This window comes from Nyctereutes procyonoides, unplaced genomic scaffold, assembly GCF_905146905.1.
Source record: "Nyctereutes procyonoides isolate TBG_1078 unplaced genomic scaffold, NYPRO_anot_genome, whole genome shotgun sequence".
NCBI lineage: Eukaryota > Metazoa > Chordata > Mammalia > Carnivora > Canidae > Nyctereutes > Nyctereutes procyonoides.
The window spans coordinates 15132963-15156199 of record NW_026575046.1 but is presented as its reverse complement, the minus strand read 5'-3'; the positions used below and the strand labels follow the sequence as shown (position 1 = coordinate 15156199).

At 42.7% G+C, this 23237-nt stretch overlaps 1 protein-coding gene across 6 annotated transcripts in view; it reads left to right on the top strand.

Moving 5' to 3' along the window:
* Nucleotides 1-8904: 8904 nt before the first annotated feature.
* PRLR (prolactin receptor) overlaps nt 8905-23237 on the top strand; it is a 173043-nt gene continuing 158710 nt past the window's right edge. For all 6 annotated transcript variants that reach the window (XM_055324919.1, XM_055324908.1, XM_055324913.1 and 3 more), the window contains exon 1: nt 8905-9022. The gene's annotated coding sequence lies outside the window, so the exon portion shown is untranslated. The remainder of the gene's footprint in view (nt 9023-23237) is intronic.

The following is a 23237-nucleotide window of genomic DNA, read 5'->3' as shown; positions in this document are numbered from 1 at the left end:
GGGAGACATAGATGGTAACACAATATTAGTAAAAGACAGAATAACCCACTTTCAATTATGGACAGAATATCCAGACAGAATAGTACTAAGGAAATAGAGAACTAGACAATACTGTAGCCCAAATGAACCTAACAGAAATATATAGAACATTCCATTCAATCGCAGTAAAATACACATTCTCTTCAAGCACACATGGGATTCTTCAGGAAAGAGCATATGTTAGGTCACAAAACTAGTCTTAATTTCAATTTTAAGAATACCAAAATCATACCAAATATCTTTTCAAAAACACAATGGAATGTATCTAGGAATCAAAAATAGAAGGAAAACTAGAAATTCACAAATAAGTGGAAATTAAGTAACACACTCTTTTGAACAACGATTGGGTCAAAGATGATATCAAAAGAGAGACCAGAAAAGGACTTAAGACAAATGAAAATAAAAGTATAACATACAAAAATTTATGAGATGCAGCAAAAGGAGTGCTAGAAGGGAAGTTTATGGTGAAAAACCTGCATTAAAGAAGATCTAAAAAAAGAAAGAAAGAAAAAAGAAAGAAAGAAAGAAAGAAAGAAAGAAAGAAAGAAAGAAAGAAAGAGAAAACCAACCTTAAATCTCAAGGAACTAGAAAAAGAAGAAAAAAACTAAGCCCAGAGTTAACATAAGGAATAAATAATGGAGAATAAAGAAAAAAATCATTCATTTGGGGAATATGAATAATAGTGAAAGGGAATATAAGGGAAGGGAGAAGAAATGTGTGAGAAATATCAGAAAGGGAGACAGAACATAAAGACTTCTAACTCTGGGAAATGAACTAGGGGTGGTGGAGGGGGAGGAGGGCGGGGGGTGGAGGTGAATGGGTGACGGGCACTGAGGGGTACACTTGACGGGATGAGCACTGGGTGTTATTCTGTATGTTGGTAAATTGAACACCAATAAAAATTAATTTATAAAAAAAATCGATGAGATAGAGAACAGAAAAACAAATAGAAAAAATCAACAAAATCAAGTTTGTTTGTTTGTTGTTTTTAAATAAAACAGACAAACCTTTAGCTGGACTAAGAAAAAAGAGACAGAAGAATTAAATGAATAATATTATAAATGAAAGGGGGAAATATTACCTGACACAAGGGAAGTAAAAAGGATCCCAAGGGACTACACAGAGAATGTTTGTGTGCTATTGGTAGGAATGCAAAATAGTGTAGCTGCTTACAGAAAATAGTATGAAGGTTCCTCAAAAAATTGAAGATAGAACTAACATATGATCCCAGCAATCCCACTTTGGGTATCTGTCCCAAAAATTGATATGAGGGTCTTGAAGAGGTATCTGTGCAGTATTGTAGTCACAATAGCCAAGATATGGGAACAACCTACATATCCATGGACAAATAAATGCATAAAGAAAATGTAATGTAGTATGTACATACAGTGGGATATTATATAGCCTTTAAAAAAGGAAATCCTGCAATATGCGAGAACATGGATGAACCTAGAGGACATGATGCTAAGGGACATAACCTGGTCACAGAAAGACAAATACTGCATGATTCTATTTATATTTGGTATCTAAAATAGTAAACTCATAGGGATGCCTGGGTGGTTCAGTAAGTTAAGCATCTGACTCTTGATTTTGCATCAGACCATGATCTCAGGGTTCTGGGAGCCAGCCCTGCATTTGGGGTCTGGGATCTGTGGGGAATCTGCTTGTGATTCTCTACCTCTCCCTCTGCTCCCTCCACCTCACAAACGCATGCAGGTGTGTGTGCATGCTCTCTCTCTCTCTCTTTCTCTCTCTCTCTCTCATAAATAAATCTTAAAAAAAAAAGTCAAACTCATAAAACCAGAGACTAGAATGGTAGTTTCCAGGAGCTGGAGGGAGGAGAAAACGCGCTGTCATTGTTAAAAGGGTGTGAAGTTTCAGTTCTGCAAAGTGAATAAGTTCCAGGAGAGCTGCTGTGTAACATTGGGTCTATAGTTAGCAATATTGGATAGTACACTTAAAATGTTGTTAAGAGGGTAGATCTCACGTTAAGTGCTCTTACTACAACTTAAAATACAATAAAACAAATATTCACCATAGTGAATAGAAACATAGTCGGAAATGTATCTGGCAGCATGTTCCCAATCATATGATTTCTCAGTTTTACAATCTGGAAGTGGAATTTGTAACATCTGGCTGTCCCTACATCTCCCTCCATCCCTTCCCCAAAACACACGTAAGATAGAGATGGAGAAAGCATATAAGCCAGTCAATTTTTCCCCCGGTACCAATTAGGCACTTCCAGAGAACACTCACTTTACTGTCACTTGGGCTTTATGAACTCTAGAGCCCTGAAGCAGCAGATCTTATCAAAATACAAAGTCAGATTCAGAAGGTGAGGGTTGAGCCTGAGATCTTGCATTCCTAATAAGCTCCCAGGTGATGATGCCAATGCAGCTGGTCTAAGGACCCACACTTTGGGTGGCAAGATGCATATGCAATAGCCTAAAGACACCCTTGCACCTCTTTCAGACTCTTAACAACCATTGCATTCTATTCAGCATTCTCAGTTTCCCTCCTTGAGGTTAGGAGATATAGATCTTCACCAGTCAACAGACCAGCTCTCTTAGCATCTTCCACATGGAGAAAAAGATTTCCATTCCCATGTTCATAAACACTCATTGTACTTAGCCTGAATGCTTATCAACTAGTAAGGGTTTCCTTGGAAGGAAGGAAACATTGTCTAATAATAGTAGTGCCTTTTATTTACACATGGTTTATAATTTACCAAATGCATGTACACATGTCAGCTCATATCAGCCTCACAATGATGCTCAGAGGTAGAACAGAGGAGTGTATTACAAACCCACTTGATAGAAGCAAGCAGATAGAAGCAAGCAACCACCTTCTGAGTTGGAGTGATCAGAGAAAGGTTTCAGAAGAAAGTAACTTTGAATATGAAGATCAGGAAGGGATACAGTTTTGAGTAGGTGAGAAAATTAATATTTATAACATTTATAAATGAAAAATATTATACTTAATGTGCATAATTCACATATTATATTTAATATAATAATATGTTAATTGTTGCTTACTTATATTTTATTCAGATATATTATACTTGAATATTAATTATATTAATGCCAAGAAGGGAAGATGGGATTCAAACACACTGTAAAGATTTATTGAACTACTACTCCCAAAACCAGTAAGATCAGCAGGAGCAAAGACCTTTAACTTCAATCTAATGTAATCAGATTCAGCAGGGAAACATTTGAGTTTCACACGGACGAGGCTGGTGAGAGGGAGGCCATCCAGCAGGGAAGCTATGGAAGAAAAGAAATGAGAAATGATGAAGGCATGACCTGGAATATTAACAGTGGAAAGGGATAAAAAGATATTTGTGCTTTATTGAGTGTAGATTGTGACAGAAGGAGTATTAACAGTTGAAGCCATCAGGATAAGCTTTTATATCTCAAGGACCATAAAAATGTGCATGCTCTTTGGCTTAGTTATGTCTCACTGGGATCTTAGGCGAAGGAAATAAGTCCCCCAAAGGCAAAGTTGCTTTCCACAGACATGTCCCCTGTAGTATTATTTATAACAGTATAAGTTTGGGAACAACTGAAATGTTCATAAGATGGTATGATTAAGTAAATTATTGTGCAATAAAAGTGAAATGACATAGTAAGATTCAAGAAAAATTTGAGGAATAGTCTTAAAAGATCTAAATAAGCACAGAGACATAATTCCTGGGTGAAAGAACTAATGTTTCAAATGCTATACATTTTTTTCAAATTAATAAATAAATGCAATGTCATGCCAAAGAATTTTTCTTTAATTTGAACAAATTGATTCTAAAACTTTATGAAAAAATAAATAGGGATAGCCTGAGTGGCTCAGTGGTTGAGTGTCTGCCTTCGGCTCAGGGCATGATCCTGCGTCCGGGGAACGAGTCCCACATTGGGCTCCCTGTGGAGAGCCTGCTTCTCCCTCTGCCTGTGTCTCTGCCTCTCTCTGTGTCTCTCATGAATAAATAAATAAAATCCTTAAAAAAAGAAAGAAAAAAGAAATATATTGGGCACCTGGGTGGGTCAGTTGGTTAAGCATCTGCCTTTGGCTCAGATCATGATTCCAGGGTCCTAGGATCCAGCAGCCCCTCATTTAGCTCCCTGTCAGTTAAGATGGTAAATTCAAATATATCTATATCTATCTATCTATAGATAGGTATCTTTCACACTATCTATAGATAGATATAGATATATATATCACATTTATCAAGAACATTTTAAGAGGAAAGACTGTGATAAAGTATTTGCACTAATAGGAATATAATACGCTATTTTTACAATAGCTATCAAAATCATGCATTATTGGCATGCAAATCGATATGTCAAACGAGACAGAGTAGTGCCTGGAATACATAGAAATATATATGTAAATGTAATGTATTATATTGACATTAGAAATCATTGGAGAAATCATAGATTTTTCAATAAGGAGTGATGGGATCATTGATAATGCATTCAGAAGAAAATTAATATTTATAATATTTATAAATGAAAATATACTTAATGTGTATAATTCACATATTATATTCAATATAAGAATATGTAATGTGTTAATGTGTTGCTTCTATTTTATTTAAATATATAATTGAATATTAATTATATTAATATATGGTGGTATTTATAATATTTATACATGCAATAAATTTAATATCTATATATTTAAAAATAATTCCTAGGATAATTAAAGATCTATTTTTTAAAAATTAGCAATGTTAGAAGCAGAGAAACAATACAAAAAACCCAGAGTCTTAGCAGAATATAGTGGACATATTTGACTAGATAAAAACACAAAACGTAGGTGCAGTGACATAGTCTCTAAACAAAATCAAGGGAAATAGGGCAGAGAAATGTTTACAATAGTTTTCACTAGGTGTTAATATAATATGTATAATAGTTAGAGACCTCAAAGATTATATTTAAAACATACCAGAAGAAAAATAGGCACAGGATTGAACAACTACAGCATAAGAAAAAAATTCAAATAATAAACATATGGACTCAACCTCCTAAAAGGTCAGGAGACTGTGAATTAGAACAACAAGACACCATATTTCACTTACCAGACTGGCAAAAATCAGATTGATAAACCCAGGGGGGGGCAAGAATGTGAGAAAACGTCCTAGGCAGGACTGTATATTAGTAGGAGTGTGTATTGCTAAATAATTTGGGAATGTTTACCTACCTTAGGACTCACTTCTCGGACTTCTAAGACTTTCTTCCATAACATTTTTGGAGAGCAATTTGGCAGTGATCTATCAAAAGTTTCGTTCTCATTCCCACTGACCCAACAATGCCATTTCTAACGGTCTATCCTAAGGTACATGCACAGATAATCATGGCAACACTTTTTACAATAAACAGTTGAAGTTACCAAATATCTAACAATGGAAGAATGGTAGAATAAATTACAAACTACACAGCCATTAAAAAGAAAGAGTTGTTTATAGCTAGTAATCTAGAATATGTAATTGCACTACACTTTAAAAAGACAGGTCACAGAAATCATTACATTTTTAGTTTAAAAAAAATTTGCATGTGCCTATGGAGACATGAGGATATATGTGATAGCTATGCACCAATCTGTTCATGGTGGTCACCTCCAGAGATGAAATCAGAGAAAAGGAGGAGGGTGTGTGATTTGGGAAGGATATATCTGACTTTTTAGATATATAGCTTTTTTTTTTAACAGTGCTCTGATGGGGTGCCTGGGTGGCTCGGTTGGTTAAGTGTCTGCCTTCAGCTCAGGTCATGATCCCAGAGGCCTGGGATCAAGCCCTGCATGGGGCTCCCTGCTCAGTGGGGAGTCTGTTTCATGCTCATTCTCTCTCAAATAAACAAATAAAAATTAAAAAAAAAAACAGTGAAAGTGCTTTTCTTTTTACTATGGTTATTATTAGCATTTTTCTTTTTCTTTCTTCTTTTAAATTTTTTTTTTATTTTTAAGAAAGGAATATAGTCCTTGAAGAAAGATGAAGAACCAAAGGCAAAACTGTTCCCATCCAGGAAGGAGGAGAAAGAAGAGAAGCGTGGCAAAAGGCAAGACAGAGAGGTCATGGACAACAAGGGTGTGGGGAGGTAGGGGCTGAGAACCAAGGAAGACAGCTTCAGGAGGACGAAGGGAGGGAGGGGGGCAGGGCAGTGCAGAGAGGCCCGGATGACACCCCTCAGAGAGCAGGGGATGAGTAGCATGCTGTGTTGGAAGCCGGGGTGCACACGTGGATTTGGGAGTCCTTTTCTACCCTGCCTGTGTATCTCTAGAGAAACAGAGAATCAAGGCCTCACCCTAAACCTCCTGCATTGGAAGCTCTTCGAGTGACACCCAGACCCAGTGGCTCTGAAACACTCCTCAGACGATTGTGGTGGTGTGCGGCCAAGGTAGCGAACCACTGGTGGAAGGCATGGAAGGTGTGATGAGTCAGGGAAGCTGAGGACTGTAGCTCATTCTTTCCCACTAAGTTTGACAGCTGCAGACTGGAGTGAACTAGATTAATAAAAGTTATCAGAACTTGGTAAAGCCCCCAAAGGGTTACCAGCATCAAGGCAGATATGAGCATGTTGTAGGCTTAGATGAAAAGCCCACAGGGAGAAGAGATTAAATATTCTAAGAAGGTGGTAAAAAGGAGGAAAGGGGGAAAAAAAAGAACTTAATATTTCTAGGCTTTCTGTTATTTGCCAGGCGTTTTACATATGCTATCACCATTAATGTTATTATTTCTTTTCCTGGTGATTAATAACCACGATTATTATTACTTTTGAGGCATACAGTACTGCATCCTAGTTACAGGGAGGCAACTGAAGCTTCAGAAGCCCAGGTGAATGGCAGGGACTCAAACCCAGGCCCAAAGCCTTCGGCTACGGAGCAGGGTGTTGGAGGCAGTGCGAGGGGTAGGGTCCAGGACTCAGCCTGAGGAAGGAGCAGCTTGGAGGAAACGCAGAGCAGGTCCACATCTGTGTCATCCTCAGATGGAGACAAGTCAAAGGGGGCCTGAGCGTGTTAGTGCAGAGATGAGGAGGAGGCTGGGGCAACCAGCGGGGGCACAGGGAGTAGAGACCCAGGCTCAGGACGGGCTTCCTGCATCACCTGAGGAAGGCTGAAGCCAGGTGATTCCCTAACAGTGAACGCTGGTGGCTTAGGGACAGTACCTGCGCACGGCACCACAGAGCAGAAAGCCAGCCTTGCCCTTCTCTCCCAAGTGAGATGATGCATTAGTCACTCAACAACCCATCTGTCACCTGCTGGAAGCCCGGAGCACAGGTGAGCTGAGCTGCCTGCAGCTGACACCAACCTCGACGTGGGACAGCGGGGTCCCTACCTTCCAAGAGCTGCCAGTCTGCACTTACCCAGAGTGCTATTTTTCTCACCAGCGATTCACGTTGCCTGCCTAGAACAGCTCCAAGAAAACTGAGTAATCCTTGCAAAGGTCATACAGAAATCTTCTGTCATTGAAGATCTCATGTCACCCAGTGGTTCGGGAAATAAATAGGAGTTTTGCATACTTTTGTGGCCGCCAGAGCCAAGGCAAATGTACCTGGGTGATCACCAGAAGCAGGTGACGGCTGTGCGTGAAAGATGCATCTCCCTCTAGACGCGGAGAACCAGATGGAGCCTAGGGCCCTGCTGCTCAACAGGGATGGTCAGGTTGACCTACCTGGGGGTCTCTAGTCCAGAAGGATCACCAGAGCATCCTGGGATTTCTAACGTCTTCCTGCATCCTGGCAAGTGGCCGCCAATGAATATCACTCGCCAGTAATTCCGGGATGGTAGCAAAAGCGGCCTCAAAGGAGGAAAGCCCAGAGTTCCAGTAACTTCTGGTTTTGAAACTTGAGAGGCTCCCTTTAGACTATCTCCTTGATACTCCTCCGGGGTTCTGAAACCATCGGCTGCAGTGTTAATCAATGGCATCAAACACACGGCAGCAACTTACTAATTGAGGGATAACTATTTGATTCAGGGCAGTTGCTATCTGTTTCAGGACTTTCTGGCAAGAGAAAAAGGTACCGGTTGCGCACAGTTTTGTTATTACCAAATTAAAAAAAAATTAAAAAAAAACCCTGTTGGAAAAAAAATAAATTCTTACATGTGCGGGGAAAAAAAAATAACAAAAATGTGGCCCTACCCCCTGTATCTCGGTATATATACTCCGTGTGCGGCGGAAAAGAAACACGGCCCCCCTGGACATTTGGGCTTTGGGGGTTCGAAAGGAAAGCGAAACCCTGCTTAGGTCACTGACTGTTTATTTTCTTTTCCCTTTTTCACTCTGACCCCTCCTTCTAGTCTAGTCGGGGAAGGGGAGATTCACCTCCCCCCATCCCAGCCCCCCCCCCCATCAAATGTTGCCAAGGGCCTGTTATCCAGAAAGGCGGAAAGAAATGTGACACATCTCGGCTGCGAGGAGGGATGCCGTCTTCGAGGTCACTCGATGTGTTCCGCTTATTACTGTTTAGCCCGGGTATACGCCGGTGCAGCCTCAGTGGGAGGCGTGCGGCCCTCGTCTCGCACCCCCCCCCCAATCTGGAATAATCGGTCATTTCCTCTCTGCGCCCTGGCTGATGCCTGCTCCCCCCCCCCCCCCCCAGCACCTCCCTCACCTCGTAAAACTGGCAGGCTCTGGGCATTCCGCCTGCTGCAGAAAATCACTGTTTTGCCTCCAGCAAGGAACATGAAGGTTGCAACACTGGCGCCTCCTCCAATGAAGAAAGAGTGAACAAGTGCACCGAGTTGAGCCGCTTCCCACGCAGCCACCGGCCCGGGGACCCGAGGTCCCGAGCCGCCCGGCGCCCGGGCTTCCCCGCCCCGCCCCGTCCCCGCCCCTCCGCGCCCCGCCCCCGCCCCCGCCGTCTCGCAGGATCCGCTCCGTCTCTCCGGACCGTACCCGCTGTCGGCGGCGCGGCCCCGCGCGCTCGGCGGATCCCCGCGTCCCAGTGCGGCAGCGCCCACGGACTGGCCGGCAGACGTGGCTCCCGGGCCCAAGTGAGTAGCCGCGGCGGCCCGCGGGCTGGAGGCGGGAGAGCGGCCGGGGCAGCGCGCGCGCGGCGCGGGGGCTCGCGGGTTCGAGGCCCGGGCTGCGGCCCCGGGGGGCTCCCGGACGCGGCGCGAGGCGGCGGCGCAGGTGCAGGCGCAGGTGCAGGTGCAGGCGCGAGAGCCGGGCGTCCCCTCGGGGCGACGCTGAGAAGGCGCCCCCTCCCCTCCCGGCCGCACGCGTGGGGCTTCCCCCCCCCTTTTTTTTTTCTTTTTTAAAAGGCATCTTGAGATGCGCCCCGGAGACGCAGTGTCGGCGCGACAGGGGGATCCTCGCAATGGCAATTCTTTACATCAGACCGAAAAGGGAAAATTAATGATGATGATGATGATGATGATGATGATGATGATGATGATGGTAGCAGCGGGCAGGGGCTCGGGCAGGTGAGGCGATGCCCGCGGGCTCGCGGCGCACACTCCGCGGGGAAAGTTCAGGCGTCGCGGGTGCGGGCCCGAAGGCGGGGCGCCCCCTCCCCCCGGAGCGGGGCCGGGAGCGAGGCCTTCCAGCCCCGGGGGTAGCGGCAGCGGCAGCGGCAGCGGAGCCGAGCGGGCCCGCAGGACCGGGGAGGCGGCCTCGGGGCGCGGCGGGAGGGGCCCGCGGGGCCGCCTCTCCCTGTGTCCCCGGGAAGCAGCGCGCGGTGCCCTGGGAAGAAGCGATCTGGGGTTCTCTGTGCTTGGGCTTGTAAAGGTTTGCCGGATACTGTTATTACCCCGGGGAGGCTGCTGTGCGGTGGTTCACCAAGTTGGCTGGCGACGCCTCCCCCTCTCCTGCTGCTCGCCCGGCGGAGCCTCGGGCGCTGCAAACTCGCGGGCTCCTCGGGCTCGCCTCCTCTCCGGGCTCCGGCTGTCTTCGCAACACGCAGGGAAATTGGTCACACTTGTATATGTCCCATTAAACATTATAGGTGTGTACACCCTGTGTGCTTTATATGCGCGTGTAGATGGAGATGGAGTAAAAGTGCTGAAGAGCCTAAGGAAGAAGATGAAATTTTTGCTTTTCGTGTTTCTTAAAAATTGGGAATCGTGAGTCCTTTTGAGAATTAGCTGTGAATCTTCTCCCAAGGGGGGGGTGTTCTGTTTTTTTTTTTGAGGGGGGGATGTTCTTATGGAATGTACATAAAGTTTTGCAAGGGTTTGAAGGCACTCCCTGAAGATTGGGCCTGAATCCCAATAAATATTCCTTTCCTTCGTTTTGAGGACCTTTTGTATCAAGATCACCCAGCCCAACCTCTGCTGGCAGCTGGGTTGGCTATGGAAGTAACCTGTAGCCTTCAGGTGGGGTCTGGAGTCAGTCACGCTGCTGAAGGAGAAAGCACTCGTGTCATGAGTGAGCTCCTGGGGTACCCTTCCCCAGAGACTTCACCTGTCCCTGCCTCCTGGGGAACCTTCCTCACAAACTTTTCATGACTTTCCCAAGGTGAGGTCCTCGCCCCTGGAGTCTGGAGTCCTATAAACAGCACTCAAGAGCCACCTGTAGAAAGTCACTGCCTCAATCTTTCACCCAGCTGGATGTCAGACAGTGGAGCCAAAGCTTTGTTTAGAAACAAAGTGCTGGGATGCCTGGGTGGCTCAGCGGTTGAGCATCTGCCTTCAGCTCAGGGCCTGATCCCAGGATCCGGGATCAAGTCCCACATCGGGCTCCCTGCATGGAGCCTGCTTCTCCCTCTGCCTGTGTCTCTGTCTCTCTCTCTCTCATGATTAAATAAATAAATCTTTTTTAAAAAAAGGAAACAAAGTGCTGTTTGCTCCCCTGTGCATAGAAAGGGTAGTAATAGTGTTCTTTTGGACCTATGCACTTCTCTTTTAAAGTACTAAGGACTCCTCTTGGGGCATCTGAGTGGCTCAGTTGGTTAAGTGTCTGACTGAATTTTGTCAGACTCCGTGCTGAACATGAAGCCTGCCTAAGATTCTCTTCCTCTCCCTCCGCTCCTCTCCCCGACCCCCCCAAAAAGAAAAAAAAATAATAAAGTACTAGGAACTCCCATCTTAGGGGACCCGAGTCTTCCATTGGCAGTGCCAGCAGCATACAGGAGAGGACACATGGAGCTTTGGAACCCAACAGACTGGGCTTCAAATCTTGACTCCCACACTTGGACAAATCACTGAACTAATGCAAACCTCACTTTCCCTTTTTGTAAAATGGGGAACAATGCCTCCTTTCTTGTATAGATGTTGGGAAAATGGAAAATGAGAAATGGAAATGCCTGGTTTATAGTCAGTAGTAAGCTGCTCTTATTAATATTAATGGGAGGTTAAGTAAGTGTTAAATAGTTTCATGCTTTTTTAGAGCAGCTTACTCTTCCATGGGGCTTATGTCAGCAAAAGCTAATTATTCTTATTATTATTCTTAATAGACAAATTATTATTAAAGACAAAGGGTGGGTTCAGAATACACAGCTGGCTTTACTGCTTCACTTTTATCAAGCAGAGCACTCTGTGTTGCCAGCAAGTAAAATGTGTCCAGACTGACATGGATTCTCCACTCTTCCTCACAATTCTCTTTGGGCCCATAATCTTGAACACGAAATAGCTAGCTCTCTGCTTGTAGTGACAAACACCTCTGTGTGGACACTGAAGAGGTCTCATGGTTGCATCCCTCTGCAGATACCCTAGAAACTGTCTCTGTAAAGAGAATTGTCTCCACTGTCATCGTCCGAAGTGTGGCACAGATATAGCCAATTCAGCTTATCCTGTGTCTCTATATCTCTCCCCTTCTGTCTCTTTCTTTAAAAAAAAAGATTTTATTTATTTATTTGACATACACAGAGAGAGAGAGAGAGAGAGAGAGAGAGAGAGAGAGAGAGGAGAGTGCACACCTGCACAAGTAGGCAGAGCAACAGGCAGTGGGAGAGGGAGAAGCAGATGCCCTGCTGGGCAGGGAGCCTGTCGCAGGCCTCGATCCCAGGACCCGGGGATCATGAACTGAGCCAAAGGCAGATGCTTGACTGACTGAGCCACTCAGGCACCCCTCTCTTTCTTTGCTCCTGGCCCCTCAGCTGCAAGAAGCTGGATGACATTGAGATGTGGAAAGAAATACCAGAATCCTAAGAGGAAATTGGATACCCTCAAAGTAGCTATTCCAAAGATGGAACTGTCTCTGTAAAGAGAATTGTCTTTATTCTCGCAGGGCATTGTTGCATGCAGAGGTGACAGGACTGATATCTACTATTCACTGAACCTTCAAGATGGCCTAAGCACTTGACTACATAACCTCAATTAATTCTCCTAGTGACACTGAAGGGTATGAATTATCAGTTAAAGCTTTACAGATAAATGGAAACTTATAAAAATTTATGTGACTTGCCCAGGCTGCATAGCAGCTAAAAGGCAGAACCAGGATCTAAGCCCAGGTCTACCGGACTTTTGATGCTCACTCTTTTCACACTGCCTAGTGCTGCCAAGCTCCCTGGCATCAGAAGGTTGCATCATGCCAACTGGGTCCCAACCCAGTTCTTCTTCTTCAGAGCATTGAGAGCAGGAATAACCAAATCTTCTAGATGATTTAAATGGTATGAACATACACTTCACATGTGATACATATTAATAGGCGGCGACAATGAAATAGCCTGTGAAGAATGATCTTCCCAACCCTTTCCAGATCCAACTGGGAGAGTCGAGTTAGGCAACACCAGGCCTTGGCAGGCAAGGCTGGCTCTGGCCCACTAATTTCTGAACGACTCTGAAAGGTTCACTCTCTACTACTTTGAGAATCAGGACACCATTTACAGTTAGTTCCCTGTGTGAAGCATTTATTCGTTCATTTATTGACTCAACAAATACTTGCTGAGCTCTGGAAAAGACAGACAAGGTCCCTGCTTTTTGTGGTGCTTCTGTGTGCTACAGAGAGTGACAGGAGGCAGGTGAGCAAATGCAGAAATAAGATAATTTCAGATACTGAGAAATGCTATGAAGAAAATAAAGAGAGGCTAGGGGCTCAAGAGTAACAGGGCTTGGAGGCAATTTGAAATAGGGCAGCCAAGGAGATTTCTACAAAAAGGTCACCCTTGAACATAAACTTGCATAAAAAGACGGAGCCAGCCTGATGAAGGTCTGATGAAAGGGCTGCCTTAGCAGAAAAACCTCCAGGGAAAGATCTGGAAATGAAATAAATGAAGCAGTAGAGCCTCAAATATAATGAGATGGTGCCTTGAAAATCAATTTGGGTTTTATGTAGGGGAAATTCTCGATTGACTGCCTACCATACTCTTCTAGGCTGTGCTTTGGACTTACTGCCTATCTTATTTCACCTCCCCAACAGTCTGGAGAGTTAGCTATTTTTGTCTCCCTTTGATAGGAAAGAAACCAAAATTCATACAAGGTAAGCAGCTAGCTCAAGGTCACAAAGCTGGTCTTCAAATCCCATAGTCTGTTTGGCTCCAAAGCCTAAAGCTTTTTTGCTAACACAGTATGTGGCCTTTGAGATAATCTCTTTCAGAAGATAGCAAGGAGCTAAAAGAAGGAGAGTAGCAAAAGTACATTTAGGTGACTAAATGCTGACAGCCAATTTCTATCTCATGGCCCAAATTCCAGTGTGTGTCTCAACTTGCACTGTGTAGCGCAGTAGCACTAGCCATGTGTGACGACTGGGTACTTGAAATATGATCAGTCCAAATTGAGATGTACTCTAAGTGTAAAACATACCCTAGATTTCAAAGACCTAGAACCAAAGAAAAAAAAAAGAAAAAAACCCGCCTCATTAATTTTTATATTGATTAAATGTTAGAATGGTAATATTTTGGATGCATTGGTTTAGCTAAAATAGACTATTAAAATTAATTTCATCTGTTTTAATTTTTTAAATGTGATTAATAGGGAAAATTAAATCGCATATCTGACTTGCATTGTATTTGCATTTAACAAAACTGGTATAGACTAATGAGTTGACAAATATATGATAGGAAACTTTCCTCCCTTCCTCCTAACATGACTTTTTCTCTATTCTTGGCTCAGACTTCTCAAGTGTTAGCCATCAGGCAAATCTCAAGAAGTTTTCTAACATCTTATGACCAAAGGATCATTTTGGTTGGTTTTGTTTCTTTTTTTTCCTTTGTTTTTGTTTTTTGTTTTTAGATTTTATTTATTTATTCATGAGAGACACAAAGAAAGAGGCAGAGACACAGGCAGAGGGAGAAGCAGGCTCCCTGTGGGTAGCCTGATGCAGAACTTGATCCCAGGACTCCAGGATCAAGACCTGAGCCAAAGGCAGAAGCTCAACCACTGAGCCACCCAGGTGCCCCCCAATGGGTCCTTTTGATTCTAAATTTAGATTTACCTAAAGTCACCTTCCAGGACAGTGTGTCATTCCGGCACTTTGTAAAATTGGATTAGGAGACAGCTAGGGCTTCATGTTTGTGTGTAACGCCCATCAAATAAGACATCTCATTGGCTGATAATGTTTCTCCCACTCTGTCCTTTTGCTTACATAAACAATACACAGTCCCAGTTTCCAGAAGGACTGCTCCAAGATTATCACAGAAAGCCATTTTGGTTTCTTTTGTCTGCTAACTAAAGTGGCTCTTGAATATTCTGTCACCAAAGTAAAGGTATGATTTGGTCCTGCAATTTCATGTGGCCCAAGGGGAGAGCAGTCAGATTCCAAAGTTGTTAGAGGAAGCCTCTGGGATAGCTGAAGCCTGGATTCTACTTTGTCTGATTTTGCTTTGTCTGCTGGTTTGTGTGTTACCCTCAGCCTGCCCCCCCCAACCCCCAGCAATCCTGTAGTAAGTTCAGAGTTGATGAGATCGTGCCGCATAAAATGCTCATGAAGAAACGTGCTGTACAGATGTTGGCCATGGTTATCACTGATGACCTGAGGATGGGAGACATCCATCTGTAGGGAAGAGCTTCCTTTCCGGGGCTTGAGCAAAGCACTAGATGAGATGTTCTTTCACATATACAAGGAGTATTTGTTTATTTTTACTTTTAACCTACATGTGGGGGGAAATGACAGTGAGAAGCAGAGCACAAGTGAATTTTAAAATATCTACATCAACGACAACCATGTCTTTTGGCATCTTCCAGGCCAAGAAGTCTGTGCTAGCTCCGTAGAGAAAATAACAGAACAAAACAGAGGTCTTTGCTCTGGAGGGGCACATGATCGAGAAGATGGGTGTAAATGTAAAACACCAGGAGCAATGTCAGAAAATATTCTTCAGGTGTTAGGTGAATGAAATAGAGTTTAGAGATTCCAGAGGGCAGTGTGCCTGAGAAAGGCAAGGTACGAGATGGACATTGAAGGACATAAAACAAGGTTAAAGACAAATGGACATGGGGAGAGAGGGCATCGCCAGAAAGGGAACATGCACAAGTGGTGCGACAATGGGAATGTGCAGGGAGGGTTTGGTGTTGTGAAAGGTATACTTGGCATCGCCAAGGAAGCTTTTACAGGCATACTGATGCCACAGCCCCATCCCCAGAGTTTTCATTTAATCAGCTTAGGAGGAGAGACTGGGTATCAGTATTATTGTTGTGTTGGTTTTTTTTCAATTCCCCAGAATATTCTAAAATGAATATTCTGAGTCAGAGTGGGAAACCACTGAGAAAAAAAAAACACAAGGCTTTTTTAAGATCATAATCATGGGAAATAAAATTTAAAGGGCAATATTTTAAAGGGGATTAAAGATAGTCAAGATGGGTGGTCTTTAAGGAAATTTGATATACATGTATATTTATTTATTTATTATTTTTTAAATGGGCTCTACGCTTAGCACAGCGCCCAACATGGGGCTTCAACTCATGACCCTGAGATCAAAACCTGAGCTGAGATTAAGAGTTGGATGCTTAACCGACTGAGCCACCCAGGTGCCCCAATCCATGTATATTTCTATGGAGTCTTTTTAATTCACAGATAATTGTTCATAGTGATCCAATCCACTTGGGTGTGGCTAAAAGTTGTAATGCACTGCTTATTTCCTTCCTCTGTGTGTTTTTGCAGTGTACTATAGTTAATCCTAGCTAAGTGTGGGGCAGTTGGTATCTCACAGCCACCAGGCTTTGTGTTATCTTAGCGAAGGGCTTTATTATCACTTGTAAAAAAGTAGCCATTTTACAGTAATCTGTAACCTTCTCTCACCTCTCCAACTTGACAAATTGGGAAATAGAGTTTAATTACTTGCCTTGGGCCTTGAGGCTACCTGGCACCAAAAGTGAAATTAGAATTCTCAGCCACTGAATTCCTCATATCTTGTTTGGCTCCCAAAGCAAGCCAGCCCAGTCTCCTGTTGATGTTAGAATACTCTGTCCTAGCAATATTATTTCTTCAATGAATGAATCAGTGTTACAGATCAGTAGGTGAAAGATGACAAGTTGGCCTGAGCGGCAGCACCGCGATGCTGAATGTCAGTAGGACATAGGCAGCCCCAGCAGTCCCTGGAGGCCCATCCCTGTGATCTAGGAGCTCCAATTCTAGTGAAAGTTTGGCCATGCTTATTATTGCTTCTCCAGTCCTACCTCTGGGACATGAAGGCTCCTTAGCCCCAGAGCTTCTGGGCTGTTCTAATTGCTCTCTGAAGCTCCTGTTCACTGAAAGGATATTGATTTTTGTTACATACCTGAAAAAAAAGAGAAGAAAGTCCAATAATTTTTACAGCTGCATTTTTAAAGAATGCTTTATGTGTTTTGGGAACTTCTGGATTTGTTGACAATGGTGAGGCCGGGAGGACTTTATGAAAGATAGTGAAAAAAAAGCTAGAGTCCGGGCACTACAGCCTCTTTAGGACAAGAAGATCAATTAATTTTGCACCATTCCCACATGGTTACTTTCTTTTTCTCTGTCTCTAAGCCCATTACTGATTTAAGAACAATTTCTAAGATCTTCAGTTATAGCAAAAAGCAAAACTCTAGAATGGTAGTCCTCAACAATATTTGCTCATGACAATCATCTCAGGAGCTTTAAAAATACAGATGCCCAGGCCCCACTCATAGACCCACTGAATCAAGATTCTGGGAATGGAGCCTGGGCATCCATATTTATTTACAGTTCTCCTGGTGATTATAATGTTTATCAGTAAAAGCTGATCTTACTGCTCGACTAAGATCCAAATCTCAATTACATATTTATATTTCTCCTTTTGTCTTGCCTTAGTACATGACCCCCAAGAACCATGCAAACCATATTTGTGTTGTCATTCTACTTTGGGAAACATAGTTTCTACATCATATTAAGTGATGTTAACTCCAAACTCAGAATGTCCTACATAGTCTCATGATTAAAATTTTTGTAAGTGCAGTTTGGAGATCAGATTGCCAGAAGCTTGATAATTATGAGATTGAAAGATAGAGGTTAAGCTTTTCTGCCGCTGGTGCGTTAAATTGCCCAATTGCTATGTTGATCTTTAGCAACACTTGCTTTCCTCTCTCAGCCATTTTAAAGCCAATTAACTCCATTCTTGTTCACACCCTTATTAAAAAATATAATTACACAGTCTTCTCCAGGGATTGTCATTGGATAGACTTCACAAAGTGAATTGGCCAGGAACTAACTAGGTGGTGTAAGACCCTCTCAGCCCCGAGAAATCGCTTGGGATGCCGAGGCTACCAGCCCCAGTGTAGGCTAGGTGAGTCATGAATTTTAGTTTGGAAAGAGACAATTACAAGTCACCCAAATATAGAAGAACCTAGGACACAGAAAATGGTTGTGGAACCAATCTGAGAGTAATTATCCAGGGCTTAGTTAAGTGTGAGACTCCAGGCATTCTCAGAAGGTTGTATTAATGCCAAAAAAAGCAACCAAGTGTTTGTACTAGATTTGGAGGGCAGGGGAGAAAGGGGATGATGTAGCAGTGGACTTTTCTGGAGTGTTAAGCTTGCAGAATTAGAAGATGAGAAATTGTGAAGGAGGTTGCAGAGAGTACATTCAAATAATACAGAGGGTCTGCTACAGCCTGAGGCTGTTACATGACCTGCAGAGAAAGTGATAAAGTTCCTGCTGTCCTGGAATTTACAGTCCAGTGAGGGGCAACAGATTTCCACATTAAGAAACCAGTAAGTAAAAATCCAGTAAGTTGATTAGTGCTTTGAGGACTAATAAAGGGCGATAAAGGGAGTGGAGTCTGATATGTGCTGTTTTAGTAGGATTACAAGAGTTGTCCTCTCTGAAGTGGTGGCATTTGAGGTAACGCATCAGTGTTAAAGCAACACAGAGATCAGGAAGGAAGAAGGCCAGGTAGAGGAACAACAAGCTTAGAAGCTCTGAGATTGGAAAGGTTTTGACATGTTCAGGAGACCAGTGTGGCTGGATCTCAACGAGGAAGGGAGGGAGCGTCAGGCAGGAAAACAGCCCAGGGGGCTGGAGGTCATGGGGTAGAGTTAGGATTTTAAGTACTTTAAGGAGTATAATGTGTTCTTTTTTAAAAATTCAATTCATTAACGTATTGTGTATTACTAGAGTCAGAGGTAGAATTTAGTGATTCATCAGTTGCATATAACACCCAGTGCTCATCACATCACGTGCCATCCCTAATACCCATCACCCAGTTACCCCATCCCCCCCCCACCTTCCCTCCAGCAACCCTCAGTTTGATTCCTAGAGTTAAAAGTCTCTGATGGTTTGTCTCCAGAGGGTACTATGCAAAGAGAAATAAGTCAATCAGAGAAAGACAATTATCATATGACTTCACTCATATGTGGAATTAAAAATAAATGATCATGGGGGAAGGGGGAAATAAAATAAAAGGAAATTAGGGAATAATATGTTCTATATTGCATTTTAGAGATCTCTCAGGCTTCTGTGTGGGGAATGCAGTGTGGACTGGAAGCAGAAGGAGAATGTGGCAGGTACAGCAGAAGATGAGGATGGATCAGCTGAGATGGGAGCAGCAGCATAGAAGGGTGGGATTCAGGAGCGATTTTAGAGGTGGGACCAGCATGTGTCCTAGGTGGCTCGGGCCAGCAAGTGATGGCAGACCTAGTGGTCTGAGATCATTGCTCCTGCCCCATCCCTACTCAGGCCACTGGTCTTGAGTTAAAATAGAGTAACATCTAATGCTATTTGGAAACATTAAGGGTTTTTCACCTTACCTTATTTAAGCAGAAAAAAAAAAATCAAATTCCTATCCCGGGGGAAATTTGTTTGCTGCTTTTTACCTCCTGACCCTGAAAATGTCATCCTGTCTCATAAGACTGTTGTGATGGGTTTTGTTGTTTTTGATTCCTGTGCTTTCTATAAATGCAGGAAATATCACATTCACATTGCTAAGTTTATCTCTCTTTTTTTTTTCTGAGTATTTTGACAACTTGTCTGTGTTTACTGGATCCTTCATGCCGTCAGACGTTTACACACAGCTTTTTGCCATTGGTCAGTTTCTCCATGTAAATGGTGACATCATAGTAGCAAGCATTTAATGAGCACTACTACATGTAAGACATTGTTTTAAGATTTTCACATTTAATCCTCCCAGTCACCCTTTGAATGAGTACTCTTATTATTATCATTTTATAAATGAAGAAACTGAGGCAAAAAAAAAAGAGGTTAAGTCACTTACCCAAGTTCACCCAGTCCAAGTTTTGCACCAAGTCTGACTGCAGAGCTCTTGAGTTCTCAGTCACTAAGCTGTGCTGCTTTCCCCATCTCCTCTTCACTCTTTTTTACATAAATGAAGCCTCTACCTTCAGAATCAGACTTCTTTCTCCTGCAAAACCCCCAAGGTACTAGGAGGTGATTCGGCAGGGCAGGACCTCCATGGGTGGAACTGGAGAGGAAATGCCCCAGTTTGGAGACTGGATGATGTAGCCCCTCTCCGGGAGCATTGCACATCTGAACCACTCAGCCAAGGTGGGAGGAGAATCACCCACCCAGGGAGCTGGCTGGACAAGGTTGCCAACACCAGAGGACTCTCGTGGAATGCCCTCTTTTCTTCTCACCTCCTTTCCTGCCCACCACTCATAGCTCCTGGGTTGCACCCACTTACCTGTCCCGTCTCAAAAAAATAAAAAAGAAGGAACTCACAGTTTGTCAGTAAGCTGTACAACAAATTCTGGTTGCTCCTCAGGATCATCTGAGGCTGGCCTTTAGAAGCTAACGACAACAGGATGGTCATGAACTCATCTGTTAATCCAATTTTGCTTTAAAAATATTGAAGATTCTCTCCAGAGTTTCATTATTAGAAGTGAAATAAACCTGGGGAACACAGTAGTCCACACTGTTTTCTCTGCCTTCTACTGCTTATCTACTTCCAGAAAATTCTCTCAAGTTTCTTGGTTTTCCAAGTGTGAAAGTAAGACCTTCCTCCTTTCCTGTTGGTAGTATCAGCAATGAATTTAACAGAATTGAGCTTTATACAAAGAAATGCATTAAAATTTCTTTCTCTCCTTTAATGATTATTCAGCAATAACTATAAAGGCAATAATTGTAAAAGTTCATCTATGCTGTTAGTTTTAACTTATTATATATTTCAGTTAAATAGAAGGCTTTTTCTTTTTCCACTCCAATTGCTGTAGGGTAATTTTCTATAGAAACTGACATGTATTCATTGGAAGTGTAGAATTTATGTATTGAAGTCATAAATCTGTTCATTCCACTGTTTGGTTTCCAATAAAAGTATAATTTTAAAATGTTACACAATATATGTCAGATATTTCCTATGGTCGTATTAACTCCCAAATTCAAAACTACAAAGGAAAAAGAAAGCTATAGTTACAGTTGCGTTAGGCTCCCATCTTTTTTAAGTTAGGAAGATTGTAGTGAGACATCAACTAATTTTAAAAAGTTTGAAAGCCATTTGAAACAATCTCTGAATATCTTCCAGATAGCTCAGTACCCTATAGATAGCTTAACTTAAAAAAAACATTCATCTTCAAACCAATAAGGTAATTTCCTCCTTTATTGGACAGGTTTGATTAAATATTCAGCAAAAAGTGAGAGAGCGAATATGTACTAAATGTGAATATATCCTTAAATCAAGTCATTCAAACATCAGAGCAATGTGATGGCAGCTGTTTGATGATAAGGATGACTCTATCTCATTCAGGGTTTCACTAGAAGAGTTTTAGTTTTCTCTTAGCCAACTTTTCTGATTTTATATTCCAAAGACCATCACTGAAGCTGTAATACTGAGCTCAGATCTGTGACTTTTAAAACTATATTTATTTTTGTACACAGTTTTAAAATTCAAGGTACAAAAGAATGTTCATTGAAAAATACTTCTCTCTTCTATCTCACAGCCCCGCATTGTCCCCATAGGCAATCACTCTTACTGGATAATTATTAAAAATGTGCCATGCTTTAATGAAGACATACTATGTATATGAGTATGGGCTAGATGTCCTTTTTTTAGTCACTTCATAGCTGAGATGCTGTGACTCCTTGAAGCCAGAGCCTGCATTCTATTGCTGAACTCCCAATCCTACTAGCACTGATTCTTTATTGGTTCTGGAGCTTTCTGTCTGAACTCAAGGGTATTATTCAGAGCAGCTAGTAGAGGATGAATAGCAGTATTTTTGGAGAAGGTTTCATCTGACAAGTATAGAGGAGGAGATGAAATTACATGAGATGCCCATGTATGGGTATTGGTAGGCATGTTCTTACAATGGTGATTTTACAAATAATCTTGATAGAGTTTTCAAGTATCAGGGTGAGAGTCACCCCTCTGTGCCTGGCTTTCTCATATCTATAACCAGGACACTAAAACATCTGTTCCACAGTTGCTGGGAGAATAAGTTAAGGTAAGTATATGTAAAACCCTCAGCACTAAGGAAACACTCTGTTCATGGGAGTCGTTAGTTTCACCTTCGTCAAATAATTCATGACTTAGTGGGGAGATCAACAAATGTAAGGTCAATGAGGCAAAATTCCAAGGGCACTGGACACAATGTTGAGTCTGAGCTTAGCATGATTAATGATCCAGTAATCCCTCCAAAATCCCATATGTGCCATTCAGTTCAACCATTTCCCTTCCTTCTTGCACTTCATCAGCAGACCAACATGGCACTTCTAGTTGGCAGCCCTTATAAAAGAATTCACCTGAATACAAAAGCAGCATATTCCTTCTTTCTGCTGAATCAGCTTTAAAGTTCTGCCACTAGGAAGGATCCATAGAAAGTTTGCCACGCCTCTCTCAAGCCTCAGTCTTCTTTGCAAAAACGGAGATGAAAGGGCCTGCGTTCCACAACTGTTTTGAGGATGGAGTACAGTAATGGATGAGAAACACCTCATTATGCTTGGCCCTCAAAATGAGCCCATGACCTTCTCCTGTGGCTCCATATGTTTGGATGTTTAGAGCAGTGTGTCACACATAGAAGGAAGGCTCAGGAATGATAAAAGCTTGTTGATTTGGTTATTTGTACACCCAACCACAAATGGTGTCCTTTCAAAACCATTCTTATAGCCAGACACTCAATTGGAGTGCATGGGCCTTTGGAACCCAAATCTGATAAATATTGAGGAAGACTCCTCAAGAGAGATGAAGCTAAGAGATTAGCTAAATATACTTTCTCCAGTTGGCCTACATTTGATGCCAGCAGGCAAATCAGAGCTGGTTGGACCATGTGCAATTCTGAGAAATGAGGAAAGCAAAGAAGCACCTGTTCTTCCTCTAGTAAAGCCAAGGCGAATGGAAAAGCTCAGAAATATATGGCACCATTGCAAATACAATGGGGAAGGTTGGAAATGTGCTGCAAAAATCACATTGCTGGGGAAGACACAGCTTCCCACTCATGCTAGAGAGCCCGTCAGACTGGTCTTGGACTGGACAAAGGCCTGAATGGCCAGGGGCCGGACTCTACAGGAACTGGGCCCCAGGCACTTATGCTTGAAAACCAACCTAACAAAGCATGTCTGTTTCCATTTGTGACAGATGAAATGATAGGGGTTTTGTAGAAAGCCAAACAATCACAAAAGCAAAAATGCCTGCTTTCCTTTGGCCACGCAGAGGGGGCCTCAGACTTGGTGGCTATGTGGCACTAGTTCTGGTGACTGCACCAGAAGGGACAATTAGTTTTAGACCCTTGTTTTTCTCAATTCTCATATTGTTGTTCTTTCCATATATTTCTAATTCCTTAAATGTAATTGTGACTAATACTATAAAAAGGAAACTTCCACTTGTGAGCAAACTGTGTAGGTAGAGTCCAATAGCAAAAGTCTACAAAAGACTAACATAGGTATTGGAACAGCAGTGACAGGGCTTCAAATATCCTGTACTGCCAAGGTGAAAATATTCTGTACTGTTAAGGT